Consider the following 16,721-nt stretch of genomic DNA (forward strand, 5'->3'; position numbering starts at 1 on the left):
CCTCCCGCCTCTCTCCCCCCTCCCCGTCTCCCCTCTCCCGCCTCTCTCCCCCCTCCCCGTCTCCCCTCTCCCGCCTCTCTCCCCTCCCGCCTCTCTCCCCCCTCCCCGTCTCCCCTCTCCCGCCTCTCTCCCCCCTCCCCGTCTCCCCTCTCCCGCCTCTCTCCCCCCTCCCCGTCTCCCCTCTCCCGCCTCTCTCCCCCCTCCCGCCTCTCTCCCCCCTCCCCGTCTCCCCTCTCCCGCCTCTCTCCCCCCTCCCGCCTCTCTCCCCCCTCCCGCCTCTCTCCCCCCTCCCGCCTCTCTCCCCCCTCCCGCCTCTCTCCCCCCTCCCGCCTCTCTCCCCCCTCCCGCCTCTCTCCCCCCTCCCCAACCTCCACCCGCCTCTCCCTTACTCCCCCCCACTTCCCGACTCCAAAACACTTTCAACGACACAAAACACAAGGGATACAAGTGTTTAGTTTCAGTTTATTTTAGCTTCTTGAAGGCGGGTTAGTTCCTTGCACTTCTTTAAGGTTGGTTTAGGCGATTAGTTCTATGCTGCTTTGGATAGGCTATTCTAGCTAAGTTTAGGGCCACCTCGTGGAGCAGCAGGCGCCCAGCCCAAATGGCCCAAAGAAGCCGTGGCAAGGGGCCGTGCTCAGCGCTGCAGAGGAAAGCAAAAAACCCCCGGAGACGCTTGCTGTCCCACCTCGGGGGGAAAAAAAGCCTTCCTCCCCCCAGCTGCGGGGCACGAGAGGCCATCTTCCTGGTGCTTGAGCAGCAGGCAGGAACCGAGCCAAAAGGGCCCAGAGGAGCTCTGCAAAGTGGTCATGCTCAGTGCTGCAGAGGAAGGCAAAAAACCCCCGGGGACCAGTGCCAATCTGCCCCGGGGGAAAAAATTCCTTCCTGACCCCAGTGCTGGCGATCGGCTGTTCCCTGAGCATGTGAGCCAGACCTGGCTCCTCGTCCCATGCACAGGCTGCTCACGCCCCCCAGGACCTGCCCAAGCCCTAGCCTATCCTACCCTGTCCTACCTTGAGCCGGAGCCATCTCCCGGACTGCCGAGAGTGCCCAAATGCCTCTGACCTTCAAAATCTCCTTCCGGTAGTCCTGTCAAGAATTCCTGACCAAACCTGGGAAAAAAACCAAAATGCCAGAGATGAGAGTTAGTGAATGCAACAAGAAGACACAACAGAGATGATGGAGGAAAACAGCAAGAGGGGGGGGAGAGGAGGAGCAGAGAACACACAAGTAAAGGAGACCCTTGCATCTCACCCAATCAGAGGAGTAAGAGAAGGGTTCCGAAAGACCAGGCTCTGAATAACAAGCATACCTCGTCAGGTTTTGTCTCCAAGTCTCCACACTTCTCCTTTTATAAGGCAAGGTGCAGATCCCACGGTGTCCTTCTGTCCCCGACGGTCTCTGGCGGTCTCCAGCGGGCTTCTGTGCACACACACATCCACCTAGCTTTTATTTTCTATATCTACATATTTCTATTAACTCTATAGTCTGCATACAGGGAGAAGGAAAGGAAAAGTCTGAATGATTTGTGCAATGTGAAAACCTTTTGCCTTGAAGGCAAGCTCCAGCGCTGTCCTCGGGTGTCCTGGCGTCTGTGGCGCTGTCCCCCGCTGTGTGGTGGCTCCTGAGGACTCCTCCCGGTGCTCTGGGGCTGCCGAGCAGAAGATGGCAGCGACCCTCCTCGCCTCTTCCCCAGGCCCCAGGGCAGAGGAGATGCCCCGGCATGAGGGCCGGGGGTGCGGGCTGGGAAGCCGGGCTCACCTGTGGCTCCAGAGCGGCTGCTGGTCCGGCCCATCCCCCGGAGGTGGCTAGTGGCGGCTGCGGGGGCGGCGCCGCTTGCGGCCAGGCGCCTGTTTGGGGGCTCTGGGAGAGCCCCCGGCCGTCCTGCGGCGCTTAGGGCACTGCGGCGCCGGAGGCGGTCCGGCCATGCTGGTGCTGGGCCCCAGCAGCCCTGCCTGAGGCGGATCCACCTCCATCGCCTCCTCCTCCTGCCGAGGCGGATCCACCTCCATGGGCTCCGCCTCTTCCCGGGGTGGGTCAATCTCCATGGGCTCCTCCTGCCTGTGGGCGGTGCTGCTGCTCCCGCCAGGCAGCCGCCGTTTGGGCGGCGGAGCCATCCGAGGGGGTCCCTGAGCCTCCTCTCTCTTCTTCGCGTCGATCCGGCGCTGTCGTCTGCGGCCTCTTCTCTCGGAGCGATGGCGCAGCTGGCACAGCTGTGCTCCAACTGCCATCACAGAGGCTCGTGGCGTCCCCAACGGCCGCTGCGGTGGCCGGCATGGCGGCCCCCGGGGCCACGAGGCCCCATTGCGGGGCCATTTTGCTCTGCAGCCCTGTCAGTGCTTAGATTTGGTTTGCCTCTGCTGGAACCGACTCATCGGCCTTTTGTCTTCAGCAAAGAGCAAGAGCTGCAGATCTTTGGACAAGGTGTCTTAGCAGCACGACCAACCCGGTCGCTGTATTGCAGAATTGTACTATGCTGAGGGATTCTGATCTTTCTTTAGTGCTGTAGTGTGAAGAATGCAAAACGTGTTTGAAGAGACAGGGCTTTTGTGGCTCCAAGCCACTTCTATGGATGGTCAAGCGTTTCCAGAAATCCTTCTTGCAACAGCCCTCTTGTGAGTCACAGACTTGTGAGTATTATTTCTGCTTGTTGCTGCTGTTTAATCTTTTGTTTGCCGAGGGAAAACTTGCTGTAAGATCTGTGAGCAAAACGTGTTTTTGGAATATTTGCCGGCTGAGTGGTGTCTCCCTCGGGCTTCATCTCTAGGGGTGATCGGTTCAGGGCAGCCGTGCCACAGAGTAGCAGTTGCACGACTGATACTTGTAACGGGGTTCCTCGTGGGTAGCCTTTATTTTGCGTGGGTTGCGTGTTGAACTGCTGGGTAGTTAGTTTGGTTTGACATTTCCTGAAGGTCTAGGCAAAGATTAAAAGAAGGAGCGGACTTAAAGAGAAGTATGTATTATTTTGTCATGCCATGTTGCTGTTTGAAACCTGGGTTGATTATTGGTGATATTCAAGGAATTGCCGAGACTTAGAGGGCAAGTCTTGATGTGCTGAGCGGAAGAGTGCAATGGGTCTGTTTGGTTGCCAGGTGGCTTTCTTGACCCATGTGGCCAGTTTATCAAGATTACACTGCACGCCTGAGAGAGTGAGAGAGATCCCCTCCCTCCTTAAATAATGACCGTGACGCTAATGGGATGAAATACTCTTCTCGATCAGCCTGGATGTCAGTCCAGCTCTGTCCCATCTCTGTCCCCCTTCCCCGATACGTCACATCTGTGGGCAGAGCAGTCAGAATGCCCTTGGCTCTCAGACCGGCGCAATTAAAAACATTAGCTCTGTGCTGGGGTGTTATCTCGTGTTTTCAAACTAATTCCAAATAATGACTGTGCGAGCTGTGAAAAAGAAAGGTTTCTCACTCCATGAAGGAAATGAATTCACTTTCAGTCAAACCCACACAATTTCGGGTACGGAGCTCTCAGGGCTCTGTCAGGGCTTTCTTTTCTCTTCTGCCTTCTCTTCCCTTCCCCCCTGCCCGTCCCCTTTCCCTCTCCCTTCCTTCACTCTTCCCTCAAAACCACTTTCCAGGACACAAAACGCAACAGATACAAGTGTTTTTGTTGTTTTTTTTATTTTATTTTATTTTATTTTATTTTATTTTATTTTATTTTATTTTATTTATGTTAATTTACTTCATTTTATGTTTTTTCATGTTCTGTTATTCCATGTCATTTCCGTTTCTCACTCTTTTTCAGAGCCAATGCTCACAATCCTTAACACAAGCCCACGTGTAGCCAGGAGCAGGCTGATGCATTCTTCAGTTTAGCTTGAACAAACAGCCCTTGCGGGCTGGCAAAGGCAAGTCCCAGAGCTGCAGAGAGCAGCAGCAGGAATGGAGGCCAAGCTTTGCCAGGTTCCTGAAGAGGGAGGACCTTGAGAATGAGGCGCGGGACTGACCATGCACCAAAGAAGAGGTATGTGGTACTGTGGGATCTTTTCCAAAGCATCACATGTAGCGATGGCGAGCAGATGTTTTGCCTTGCACACCTTGTTTGGCTGCTGTGCTTCTTGGGCAGGGTGCACGAGAAGCGCTCTGGTCCCTGCCAGGCGCTGGTGTTGCCCGCAGGGAGAGGTGCCGAGTGGCAGCTGCGAATCCTTCCTGTTCCTGACAGGACACCAGTGGCTGCTCCAAAGCACTGGGTCCCCATGCAACATCTCTGCGTGCTGCTTCCTACATCTGCCTTCTTGGTCTGTAACTTGTTTGGGTTTTGCTTGTTTCTTTCTACCTTGTTTGGTGTTCTGTTTTTGTTGTTGATGTTGTTTCCATTGTTGTTTTGGTTTTGTTGGGTTTTGCTAAGTTGGTTTCATTTGGTTGGTTTAGGTCAGCTAATACGAGTTGGTTTTGGTAGGCTTTTTGAGCCTGGTTGTTTGACACCGTATGACGTTGTTGGTAGGTTGTGTGTTGGTAGGTCACTGAAGGCCGGTTGTTTTAGGTTAAGGTTTGTTAAGTTTGGTTCAGGTTGGCGGTCTTAGATTGCTTGTTTCAGGTTTGATGGTTGAGCTTGGTTTCGGTTGGTTAGTTTAGGTGGGTTGGTTTAGGCTGTGTGATGTGATTTTCTTACCGCTGATGTGTGTTGTTTAGCTTCGGAGGTTTATTTTTCTTGGTTTTGCTGGGTTCTTTGGTTGGTGCTGTTTTCTGGTGCTTCTTTAGCACTGGTTGCGTTAATTTGGTTGAGGTTTCTGGTTTTACGAGCTTGGTTCAGCTTGTTGCGGTCGTTTGAGGTTGGTTTGAGGCAGGTTCTTTGAGGGTGATTGTGAGAGGCTGGTTGTCGAAGGCTGGTGGGTTCATGTTGCTTGATGTAGGTGATTTTTGGTTGAAGGTGTCTTCCGTTGGTTGTTGTAGGTGGCGTATGTGAAGCTGTTTTCGTTGAGGCCGTTTTCAGTAGATTGGTTTAGGTTTGTTCAGATGACTTTAAGTTGAGACATGGTCGGCTGGTTGGTTATTTTAGGTTGTTTGTTTTCAGTAGGCAGTTTAGGTGGGTTGGTGGGTGTCTGTGTTTTCAGGTAGGTTGGTTTCGGCAGGTTTGGTTTACACTGTTTAAGTTGTTTGAAGGGTTTCTGTTGAGGTTGGTTCAGGTTGTTTGGTTTAGGTTGGTTTATTTCCTTTTTGGTAGGTTGTTTTAGGCAGTGTTATTTACGTTGCATGTTTTGAAGGTGGGTTCCTTCAGGTTGGGGTGGTTTAGATTGGTTGTTGAGGGTGCTTTAGGTGCTTTGGTTAGATTTACATGGTGTTTTGTTGGTTTTAGGTTGTGTCTGGATGGTTTGGATGTGACTGCAATCTCGCTGGGACATGCGTCCCCCCACTAATCACCAGGCTCGATGGGGCTGTTTGTGCTGTTGCAGCAGATGTCCCCGTCCTCCTTCCCTGCTCCACGTGTTTCCCTGCCTTGCTCAAAGAGGACGACCTTCCCCGCTAGAGGCGAACCATTGCTAGGTCAAGGGGATACGGTAGCTGCGCTGTGCTTGAGAACCTCCAAACAAGCTCAGGGTCCATTTGTAGGAGAACCTGGGGTAGTCAAGCTTCCAAGACTGCAGACACATCCAAGTGAGACACTGCATGGGGTAGGGTGGCTGGTGGTTGGAGTTTGGTTGTTGAGGTTTTTTAGGGGGTTTTAGCTTAGTTGTTGAAGTTTAGTTGATTTAGATTGGGTTTGAGCTTGGCGATTGTAGGATGGTTTCAGTGGTTCTATTTGGCTTTGGGTTGTTTGCTTGAGGTCATTTTGGTCAGGTGATGTCTTTTGGTTTCCTATTTTTGAGGTTGGTTTAGATGGGTTGTTTTAGGTAGTTTTATCCTTTATCAGATTGTTTTGAAGTTGTTTGAGATTGTTTAATGGTTGTTTTAGGTTAAGATTGGTTGGTTTTGGTTTGTTTAGCTTGTTTGGTTACAGGTCGCTTAAGGTTGGCTGAGAAATGCCGGTTTATGTAGTTTTAGATTGTTTTAGGTAGGATTTTTTAGATCATTTGGTTTTGGGTAGGTTTGTTTTAGGGTGTTTTGGTTGGTTTCTTTTGTTTGGTTTAGGTAATTTGTTGTAGATTGTTTAAGGTTCTGCTTAGGTTGTTGGTGGCTGATTGAAGTTTTTTAAGGCAGACTGGTTTAGGTTGTTTAAGATTGGTTTAGGTGAGTTGTTCTATGCTGCTTTGGATAGGCTGTTCTAGCTAAGTTTAGGGCCACCTCGTGGAGCAGCAGGCGCCCAGCCCAAAAGGCCCAAAGAAGCCGTGGCAAGGGGCCGTGCTCAGCGCTGCAGAGGAAGGCGAAAAACCCCCGGGGACGCTTGCTGTCCCACCTGGGGGGGAAAAAAAGCCTTCCTCCCCCCAGCTGCGGGGCACGAGAGGCCATGTTCCTGGTGCTTGAGCAGCAGGCAGGAACCGAGCCAAAAGGGCCCAGAGGAGCTCTGCAAAGTGGTCATGCTCAATGCTGCAGAGGAAGGCAAAAAACCCCCGGGGACCAGTGCCAATCTGCCCCGGGGGAAAAAATTCCTTCCTGACCCCAGTGCTGGCGATCGGCTGTTCCCTGAGCATGTGAGCCAGACCTGGCTCCTCGTCCCACAGGCTGCTCACACCTCCCAGGACCTGCCTAAGCCCTAGCCTATCCTACCCTGTCCTACCTTGAGCCGGAGCCATCTCCCGGACTTCCGAGAGTGCCCAAGTGCCTGGTGGGACACCAGTGGGTGTTGCAAGCACAGAAGAAATTCCCTTGGTCTCTCCACCGCTACCCAGTTGAAAAGGATTTCCATCCATGAGCTGAGCTTGGAAGGTGGCCCTGCCCGCAGATCACCTTGCAGTGGAGAACCTCCAGCAGCCTCATGCAAGCTCTTCCTCCCTCAGCCCCTGCCCTGTGATTCCACCAGCTCCTCAAGTGCTTCCTGTGGGATGTGTTGGGGCTGCCCCCGGGCCAGCTCTGGCAGTGGACAGGGGACCCGGCTGCTCCTTTTGGTCCTGCTCGGGGCATTGTGAGCGCTGCATTGCCGGGTGCTGGCATTGTGACACGGGGGTGACAGAGCCACGCGTGTGCAGCCCCGCCCACCCCAACTCCGCCCAGCACCTTTGGGAGGAAGCCTTTGGGGTGCTGGCCCCAAATCAGTCCCTGTCATCTACAAGACAGGGGAGTAATCAACCTAACCGTGTCCCTCTTTTGCCAAAACACAGTGTGGATTTGTTGCCAGTCCAGCCTTACTTCCAGTACTTCTTCCTGCAGCCCTGTTACGAATTCCTGACCAAACCTGGGAAGAAGAAACAAAATGCCAGAGATGAGATGACTGAATGCAACAAGAACACACAGCAGAGATGACGGAGGAAAACAGCAAGAGGGGAAGGAGAGGAGGAGCAGAGGACAGGTAAGCAAACAAGATCCTTGAATCTCACCCCATCCGAGGAGTGATAGAAGGGTTCCCAAAGCCCAGATTCTGAATAAAAAGCATACCTCGTAAGCTTCTCTCTCCACGTCTCTAATTTGCTGCTCGGCCTCAGGTCTGCTCTGACAGTAGGCCACACTTCTCTGCCTCATTTCAGCATCTGGATGCTTCAGAAGAAATGTGTGAGCTGCTGCAATAGCCTTTGCAAGGTTATGAGCCTGAAGAGGGATGGGAAAAAGAGGAAGAGGGGGAAAAGCGTTAACGGGGGAAAAAAAAAAATCAAAGTTTCCCAGTTTTTGTCAACAAATTTTCCTGCAGCTTCTAGATTCCCAGCTTACTTGTACTGAAGCCACGGTCTCGGCAGATACAATCGTACACTAGATCTGATACAATTCTTCTCAGTTTTACTAACAGATGCATAATGAGGAAATTCTTTTTAATGTTAAAATCTGTTATTGTTGCAGATAGCATAGGTGATGACTTGAAGTTAACAGAAGAGCATTTTTCCCCTCCACTTGCCCTGTTCATGAAGCTGACAAGGCAGAAGCATATACTGTTGCTCCTGTGTGGGATTAGTCTCACAGCAATTACTGAGGCCAGCCTGTGACTGCTGACCAGGAGCCATCACCGCCCGTGTTTACACGGCGTTCGTGTCACTTCTTGGCCCAGCAGCACGCAAGACAATATCCCGATAACGTATCTGCCTGATGGTGTTACAGAGTTCGAGCAAACGGCAGGGACCTGTGTGTGATCTGCCGCAACAGCTTTTGGAAGGTCGTGAGCCTAAACAGGGGTGGGAAGAAGAGGAAAGGGAAAGGAAAAGTTAACTGGGAAAAAAAAATCCACGTTTCCCACTTTCTGTCAACAAACTCTCCTGCAGCCTCTCTGTTCCCCAGCTGACATCTAGGGAAGCCACAGTCTCAGCAGATACAATGTTACACTAGAACTGATACAAATCTTTCCTGTTTTCTTACTAGAGGAGCATGTTTTCCTAGGAGCATGTTTGTTTTAATGTCAAAATCTGTTATTGTAGCAGATCGCATCATAATGATTGTAAGTTCAAAAGACGACTTTTTCTCCCTTCCTCCCGTACTGCATTTCTAGTATTTACAGAGGGAGAGAGAAAGGAAAAGGCTGAAGTATTTGTAAAATGTTAAGAAACTCTTCCTTTTTTCAGGCAAGGTGCAGGTCCCACGGTGTCCTTTGGTCTCCGACGTTCTCCAGTGGCGTCCTGTGGTTTCCAGCGGCCTTCTTCAGTCTCCCACGGTCTCCTGCAATCTCCGGCGGTCTCCAGCGGGCTTCTGTGTGCCTGCATTTATAGCTGTTATTGTCTATATGTACATATTTTTCTAAACTCTATTGTCTATAGACACACGTATCGGGAGAAGGAGGGAGAAAACCCAAGTCTTCATTATTTGCTGAAATGTGAAAACCTTTTTCCTTTTTAAACCAAGACACAGAGCCAATGGTGTCCTGTGGTTTCTAGCGGTGTCCTTCGGTCTCCGACGGTCTCCTGCGGTCTCCGGTGGTCTCGTGTGGGCTTCTGTGTGCACACATTTATCGATTTAATTTTCTATTTTTACATGTCTTTATAAACTATACAGTCTGCATACACGTATATAGGGAGAAGGAGAGAAAATTTGCCTCCGTTTTTAACGCAAACATTTGTCCAAAGGTGTAAGAACCGTGTCTTTGAATTCCCACAATTCCTTCCAACAGACGTTTTATTTACTTCAAAAGAACCACCTTCAGAGGAGGAATCCCGCCACGGCACTATGGGACGAGGAGCAGGAACAGAGGTGACACAGGACCCATCTCACGTTTGTTTCCACAACTCTCCCCAAGCACAGGATGTTTCGGAAAGATGGACCCAATTGGAAATCACTCTGCGTGTGAAATTGGGACCATGTTTTTGAAACACCCTGTAGTATTGCTGGAGACACATCCCCTGGTCCCTCTGCTTCCAAATTTGCATGAAGCCTTGTGTCGAGTCCCCAGCTCCATTCAAGAGAGTCTGGTTAGGCACTGGCAAAACCAGTGTTCGTCCTGTACCATGTATGAATCAAAATTTGTCGCACACCATTTTCCCCTTGTAAAAGAAAGGCAAACGAATATCCAAAAAATCCCCAAACGTATGAAAATGACCAACCGTACATCAGTAAAAAGAAATCAATAATTCAATAAAGAACACTGATGGTCAACAGAAAACGAAGGGACAATCCACCGGGTGCTGATCCAGTGCTCTTTCCCGTGCTGTACTCTTTGCATTTCACTAGTGGCTTCGCGGTTGTTCCTGTCACCTGCCTGCGCTGACTGGCACAGTCCCTGTCACTGCCCCAGCTGGCACTTCATCCCCCTCTGCTGCCGGATGGCACAGCAGCCCTGCAGCTCCGCAGCGAGTCAAGCCCAGCGTTGCATCTCCCTGCCCTGGTCACGGCGAAGGGCTCCTGTGCCCAGCCCGGCAGGGCAGCGGCATCAGGTGCTTGCAAAGGTTGCATTTCACTCCGGGAGCCGAAAGCCGAGTTGTTGGGAGTGACCTGGGAACTCGGCTCGTTTGAGAGCCCAGCCTGCAGCCCCGGGACAGCAGCAGCTGTCTGTCCCTCCTCTGAGAGGCGGGGGCATTTCTGGAGGGAGCGTCACCCTCCGAGGCAGAGGACAGAGCTTATGAAGGCTCGGTGCTTCTGGACTCTGACCCGCCACAGGACGTGCAATGGCCGTGGAAGTGGAAACACCGATTTTCTTTAGTGCTGTAGTGTGAAGAATGCAAAACGTGTTTGAAGAGACAGTGCTTTTTTGGCTCCAAGCCAATTCTAGGGATGTTCAAGCGTTTCCGGAAACGGGTGTTCTTGCAACAACCTTCTTGTGAATTAATGAGAAAATAGGGTGGGAAAAAAATCAGCACATCAAGTAGCTGTGACACACAGCACGGAAAAGTCTCCACCGGCCAGCCCACGCACAAGAAAAAGCCCGATGGAAGGGCGGGGTGGCACATCGGGGCCACCGGGCTGTCGGCAGCGGTTGTAGCGGCGGCAGCTCCAGGAGGCTGCCCGGCTGGAGAAGAAGGGACAGGGGGCGGGAAGAGTTTCTCGTCCAACTCTCTCTCGGGAGCAGCCAAACCGCGCGACTCCCGCTCGTTCCCGCGTTTACGGGAACACGGGGCGGGGCCGAGGAGCGACGGCTCCGCCATCCGCTCGTCGGGGCTGCTGGGTCGGTCTTTGCGGGAGGCGGCTCTCCCGGTGCCCGGGCGGGGCTGCGCTGGGGTCCGTCTTGTGCCCGGCGGGCGGGCGGGGAGGGCGAGGCCGCTTGTGGGCACGCGTGGGTGCGCGGCCGGCGCCGCCGCTTGGCGGGCAGCTGGAGCGGGGGCAGCGGGTGTGTCCGCCGGGTCCGGCGGTGTCGGACGGTACGGAAAAATGCCGTAGAAGATGGTTGAGACTTGTGAGTATTATTTCTGCTTGTTGTTGCTGTTTAATCTTTTGTTTGCTGAGGGAAAACTTGCTGTAAGATCTGTGAGCAAAACGTGCTTTTGGAATATTTGCCAGCTGAGTGGTGTCTCCCTTGGACTTCATCTCTAGGGGGTGATCGGTTCAGGGCAGCCATGCCCTTCTCCCCCCTCCCATCTCCCACCTCCCTCACCCCCGTCCACCCTCCCTCCCCGTCTCCCCCCTCCCGCCTCTCTCCCCCCTCCCCGTCTCCCCCCTCCCGCCTCTCTCCCCCCTCCCCGTCTCCCCTCTCCCGCCTCTCTCCCCCCTCCCCGTCTCCCCTCTCCCGCCTCTCTCCCCTCCCGCCTCTCTCCCCCCTCCCCGTCTCCCCTCTCCCGCCTCTCTCCCCCCTCCCCGTCTCCCCCCTCCCGCCTCTCTCCCCTCTCCCCGTCTCCCCCCTCCCGCCTCTCTCCCCCCTCCCCGTCTCCCCTCTCCCGCCTCTCTCCCCGTCTCCCCCCTCCCGCCTCTCTCCCCCCTCCCCGTCTCCCCCCTCCCCGTCTCCCCCCTCCCCGTCTCCCCCCTCCCCGTCTCCCCCCTCCCGCCTCTCTCCCCTCTCCCCGTCTCCCCCCTCCCGCCTCTCTCCCCTCTCCCCGTGTCCCCCCTCCCCCCTCCCGCCTCTCTCCCCGTCTCCCCCCTCCCGCCTCTCTCCCCCCTCCCGCCTCTCTCCCCCCTCCCGCCTCTCCCCCCCCTCCCGCCTCTCCCCCCTCCCCCCTCCCGCCGCTCTCCCCCCTCCCGCCTCTCTCCCCCCTCCCGCCTCTCTCCCCCCTCCCGCCTCTCTCCCCCCTCCCCGTCTCCCCTCTCCCGCCTCTCTCCCCCCTCCCCGTCTCCCCTCTCCCGCCTCTCTCCCCCCTCCCCGTCTCCCCTCTCCCGCCTCTCTCCCCCCTCCCCGTCTCCCCTCTCCCGCCTCTCTCCCCTCCCGCCTCTCTCCCCCCTCCCCGTCTCCCCTCTCCCGCCTCTCTCCCCCCTCCCCGTCTCCCCTCTCCCGCCTCTCTCCCCCCTCCCGCCTCTCTCCCCCCTCCCCGTCTCCCCTCTCCCGCCTCTCTCCCCCCTCCCGCCTCTCTCCCCCCTCCCGCCTCTCTCCCCCCTCCCGCCTCTCTCCCCCCTCCCGCCTCTCTCCCCCCTCCCGCCTCTCTCCCCCCTCCCGCCTCTCTCCCCCCTCCCCAACCTCCACCCGCCTCTCCCTTACTCCCCCCCACTTCCCGACTCCAAAACACTTTCAACGACACAAAACACAAGGGATACAAGTGTTTAGTTTCAGTTTATTTTAGCTTCTTGAAGGCGGGTTAGTTCCTTGCACTTCTTTAAGGTTGGTTTAGGCGATTAGTTCTATGCTGCTTTGGATAGGCTATTCTAGCTAAGTTTAGGGCCACCTCGTGGAGCAGCAGGCGCCCAGCCCAAATGGCCCAAAGAAGCCGTGGCAAGGGGCCGTGCTCAGCGCTGCAGAGGAAAGCAAAAAACCCCCGGAGACGCTTGCTGTCCCACCTCGGGGGGAAAAAAAGCCTTCCTCCCCCCAGCTGCGGGGCACGAGAGGCCATCTTCCTGGTGCTTGAGCAGCAGGCAGGAACCGAGCCAAAAGGGCCCAGAGGAGCTCTGCAAAGTGGTCATGCTCAGTGCTGCAGAGGAAGGCAAAAAACCCCCGGGGACCAGTGCCAATCTGCCCCGGGGGAAAAAATTCCTTCCTGACCCCAGTGCTGGCGATCGGCTGTTCCCTGAGCATGTGAGCCAGACCTGGCTCCTCGTCCCATGCACAGGCTGCTCACGCCCCCCAGGACCTGCCCAAGCCCTAGCCTATCCTACCCTGTCCTACCTTGAGCCGGAGCCATCTCCCGGACTGCCGAGAGTGCCCAAATGCCTCTGACCTTCAAAATCTCCTTCCGGTAGTCCTGTCAAGAATTCCTGACCAAACCTGGGAAAAAAACCAAAATGCCAGAGATGAGAGTTAGTGAATGCAACAAGAAGACACAACAGAGATGATGGAGGAAAACAGCAAGAGGGGGGGGAGAGGAGGAGCAGAGAACACACAAGTAAAGGAGACCCTTGCATCTCACCCAATCAGAGGAGTAAGAGAAGGGTTCCGAAAGACCAGGCTCTGAATAACAAGCATACCTCGTCAGGTTTTGTCTCCAAGTCTCCACACTTCTCCTTTTATAAGGCAAGGTGCAGATCCCACGGTGTCCTTCTGTCCCCGACGGTCTCTGGCGGTCTCCAGCGGGCTTCTGTGCACACACACATCCACCTAGCTTTTATTTTCTATATCTACATATTTCTATTAACTCTATAGTCTGCATACAGGGAGAAGGAAAGGAAAAGTCTGAATGATTTGTGCAATGTGAAAACCTTTTGCCTTGAAGGCAAGCTCCAGCGCTGTCCTCGGGTGTCCTGGCGTCTGTGGCGCTGTCCCCCGCTGTGTGGTGGCTCCTGAGGACTCCTCCCGGTGCTCTGGGGCTGCCGAGCAGAAGATGGCAGCGACCCTCCTCGCCTCTTCCCCAGGCCCCAGGGCAGAGGAGATGCCCCGGCATGAGGGCCGGGGGTGCGGGCTGGGAAGCCGGGCTCACCTGTGGCTCCAGAGCGGCTGCTGGTCCGGCCCATCCCCCGGAGGTGGCTAGTGGCGGCTGCGGGGGCGGCGCCGCTTGCGGCCAGGCGCCTGTTTGGGGGCTCTGGGAGAGCCCCCGGCCGTCCTGCGGCGCTTAGGGCACTGCGGCGCCGGAGGCGGTCCGGCCATGCTGGTGCTGGGCCCCAGCAGCCCTGCCTGAGGCGGATCCACCTCCATCGCCTCCTCCTCCTGCCGAGGCGGATCCACCTCCATGGGCTCCGCCTCTTCCCGGGGTGGGTCAATCTCCATGGGCTCCTCCTGCCTGTGGGCGGTGCTGCTGCTCCCGCCAGGCAGCCGCCGTTTGGGCGGCGGAGCCATCCCAGGGGGTCCCTGAGCCTCCTCTCTCTTCTTCGCGTCGATCCGGCGCTGTCGTCTGCGGCCTCTTCTCTCGGAGCGATGGCGCAGCTGGCACAGCTCTGCTCCAACTGCCATCACAGAGGCTCGTGGCGTCCCCAACGGCCGCTGCGGTGGCCGGCATGGCGGCCCCCGGGGCCACGAGGCCCCATTGCGGGGCCATTTTGCTCTGCAGCCCTGTCAGTGCTTAGATTTGGTTTGCCTCTGCTGGAACCGACTCATCGGCCTTTTGTCTTCAGCAAAGAGCAAGAGCTGCAGATCTTTGGACAAGGTGTCTTAGCAGCACGACCAACCCGGTCGCTGTATTGCAGAATTGTACTATGCTGAGGGATTCTGATCTTTCTTTAGTGCTGTAGTGTGAAGAATGCAAAACGTGTTTGAAGAGACAGGGCTTTTGTGGCTCCAAGCCACTTCTATGGATGGTCAAGCGTTTCCAGAAATCCTTCTTGCAACAGCCCTCTTGTGAGTCACAGACTTGTGAGTATTATTTCTGCTTGTTGCTGCTGTTTAATCTTTTGTTTGCCGAGGGAAAACTTGCTGTAAGATCTGTGAGCAAAACGTGTTTTTGGAATATTTGCCGGCTGAGTGGTGTCTCCCTCGGGCTTCATCTCTAGGGGTGATCGGTTCAGGGCAGCCGTGCCACAGAGTAGCAGTTGCACGACTGATACTTGTAACGGGGTTCCTCGTGGGTCGCCTTTATTTTGCGTGGGTTGCGTGTTGAACTGCTGGGTAGTTAGTTTGGTTTGACATTTCCTGAAGGTCTAGGCAAAGATTAAAAGAAGGAGCGGACTTAAAGAGAAGTATGTATTATTTTGTCATGCCATGTTGCTGTTTGAAACCTGGGTTGATTATTGGTGATATTCAAGGAATTGCCGAGACTTAGAGGGCAAGTCTTGATGTGCTGAGCGGAAGAGTGCAATGGGTCTGTTTGGTTGCCAGGTGGCTTTCTTGACCCATGTGGCCAGTTTATCAAGATTACACTGCACGCCTGAGAGAGTGAGAGAGATCCCCTCCCTCCTTAAATAATGACCGTGACGCTAATGGGATGAAATACTCTTCTCGATCAGCCTGGATGTCAGTCCAGCTCTGTCCCATCTCTGTCCCCCTTCCCCGATACGTCACATCTGTGGGCAGAGCAGTCAGAATGCCCTTGGCTCTCAGACCGGCGCAATTAAAAACATTAGCTCTGTGCTGGGGTGTTATCTCGTGTTTTCAAACTAATTCCAAATAATGACTGTGCGAGCTGTGAAAAAGAAAGGTTTCTCACTCCATGAAGGAAATGAATTCACTTTCAGTCAAACCCACACAATTTCGGGTACGGAGCTCTCAGGGCTCTGTCAGGGCTTTCTTTTCTCTTCTGCCTTCTCTTCCCTTCCCCCCTGCCCGTCCCCTTTCCCTCTCCCTTCCTTCACTCTTCCCTCAAAACCACTTTCCAGGACACAAAACGCAACAGATACAAGTGTTTTTGTTGTTTTTTTTATTTTATTTTATTTTATTTTATTTTATTTTATTTTATTTTATTTTATTTATGTTAATTTACTTCATTTTATGTTTTTTCATGTTCTGTTATTCCATGTCATTTCCGTTTCTCACTCTTTTTCAGAGCCAATGCTCACAATCCTTAACACAAGCCCACGTGTAGCCAGGAGCAGGCTGATGCATTCTTCAGTTTAGCTTGAACAAACAGCCCTTGCGGGCTGGCAAAGGCAAGTCCCAGAGCTGCAGAGAGCAGCAGCAGGAATGGAGGCCAAGCTTTGCCAGGTTCCTGAAGAGGGAGGACCTTGAGAATGAGGCGCGGGACTGACCATGCACCAAAGAAGAGGTATGTGGTACTGTGGGATCTTTTCCAAAGCATCACATGTAGCGATGGCGAGCAGATGTTTTGCCTTGCACACCTTGTTTGGCTGCTGTGCTTTTTGGGCAGGGTGCACGAGAAGCGCTCTGGTCCCTGCCAGGCGCTGGTGTTGCCCGCAGGGAGAGGTGCCGAGTGGCAGCTGCGAATCCTTCCTGTTCCTGACAGGACACCAGTGGCTGCTCCAAAGCACTGGGTCCCCATGCAACATCTCTGCGTGCTGCTTCCTACATCTGCCTTCTTGGTCTGTAACTTGTTTGGGTTTTGCTTGTTTCTTTCTACCTTGTTTGGTGTTCTGTTTTTGTTGTTGATGTTGTTTCCATTGTTGTTTTGGTTTTGTTGGGTTTTGCTAAGTTGGTTTCATTTGGTTGGTTTAGGTCAGCTAATACGAGTTGGTTTTGGTAGGCTTTTTGAGCCTGGTTGTTTGACACCGTATGACGTTGTTGGTAGGTTGTGTGTTGGTAGGTCACTGAAGGCCGGTTGTTTTAGGTTAAGGTTTGTTAAGTTTGGTTGAGGTAGGGGGTCTTAGATTGCTTGTTTCAGGTTTGATGGTTGAGCTTGGTTTCGGTTGGTTAGTTTAGGTGGGTTGGTTTAGGCTGTGTGATGTGATTTTCTTACCGCTGATGTGTGTTGTTTAGCTTCGGAGGTTTATTTTTCTTGGTTTTGCTGGGTTCTTTGGTTGGTGCTGTTTTCTGGTGCTTCTTTAGCACTGGTTGCGTTAATTTGGTTGAGGTTTCTGGTTTTACGAGCTTGGTTCAGCTTGTTGCGGTCGTTTGAGGTTGGTTTGAGGCAGGTTCTTTGAGGGTGATTGTGAGAGGCTGGTTGTCGAAGGCTGGTGGGTTCATGTTGCTTGATGTAGGTGATTTTTGGTTGAAGGTGTCTTCCGTTGGTTGTTGTAGGTGGCGTATGTGAAGCTGTTTTCGTTGAGGCCGTTTTCAGTAGATTGGTTTAGGTTTGTTCAGATGACTTTAAGTTGAGACATGGTCGGCTGGTTGGTTATTTTAGGTTGTTTGTTTTCAGTAGGCAGTTTAGG

The 16,721-nt window shown here is 53.8% G+C and overlaps 3 long non-coding RNA genes across 4 annotated transcripts in view; 1 reads left to right on the forward strand and 2 right to left on the reverse strand.

Moving 5' to 3' along the window:
* LOC135578788 (uncharacterized) overlaps window positions 1-16,721 on the forward strand; it is a 96,786-nt gene that overhangs the window by 76,224 nt on the left and 3,841 nt on the right. For both annotated transcript variants that reach the window (XR_010470885.1, XR_010470886.1), the window contains 5 exons: window positions 2,499-2,627; window positions 3,754-3,972; window positions 7,254-10,845; window positions 14,185-14,313; window positions 15,440-15,658. This is a non-coding gene — a long non-coding RNA (uncharacterized LOC135578788). The remainder of the gene's footprint in view (window positions 1-2,498; window positions 2,628-3,753; window positions 3,973-7,253; window positions 10,846-14,184; window positions 14,314-15,439; window positions 15,659-16,721) is intronic.
* Window positions 443-2,068, reverse strand: LOC135578791 (uncharacterized). The gene is made up of 3 exons (XR_010470889.1): window positions 1,541-2,068; window positions 1,310-1,419; window positions 443-1,109 (listed from the first exon to the last, which is right to left on the reverse strand). It is a non-coding gene; the product is annotated as an uncharacterized LOC135578791 (long non-coding RNA).
* LOC135578799 (uncharacterized) lies at window positions 12,129-14,187 on the reverse strand. The gene is made up of 3 exons (XR_010470915.1): window positions 13,227-14,187; window positions 12,996-13,105; window positions 12,129-12,795 (listed from the first exon to the last, which is right to left on the reverse strand). It is a non-coding gene; the product is annotated as an uncharacterized LOC135578799 (long non-coding RNA).

Source organism: Columba livia, chromosome 2 (genome assembly GCF_036013475.1).
Source record: "Columba livia isolate bColLiv1 breed racing homer chromosome 2, bColLiv1.pat.W.v2, whole genome shotgun sequence".
Lineage (NCBI taxonomy): Eukaryota > Metazoa > Chordata > Aves > Columbiformes > Columbidae > Columba > Columba livia.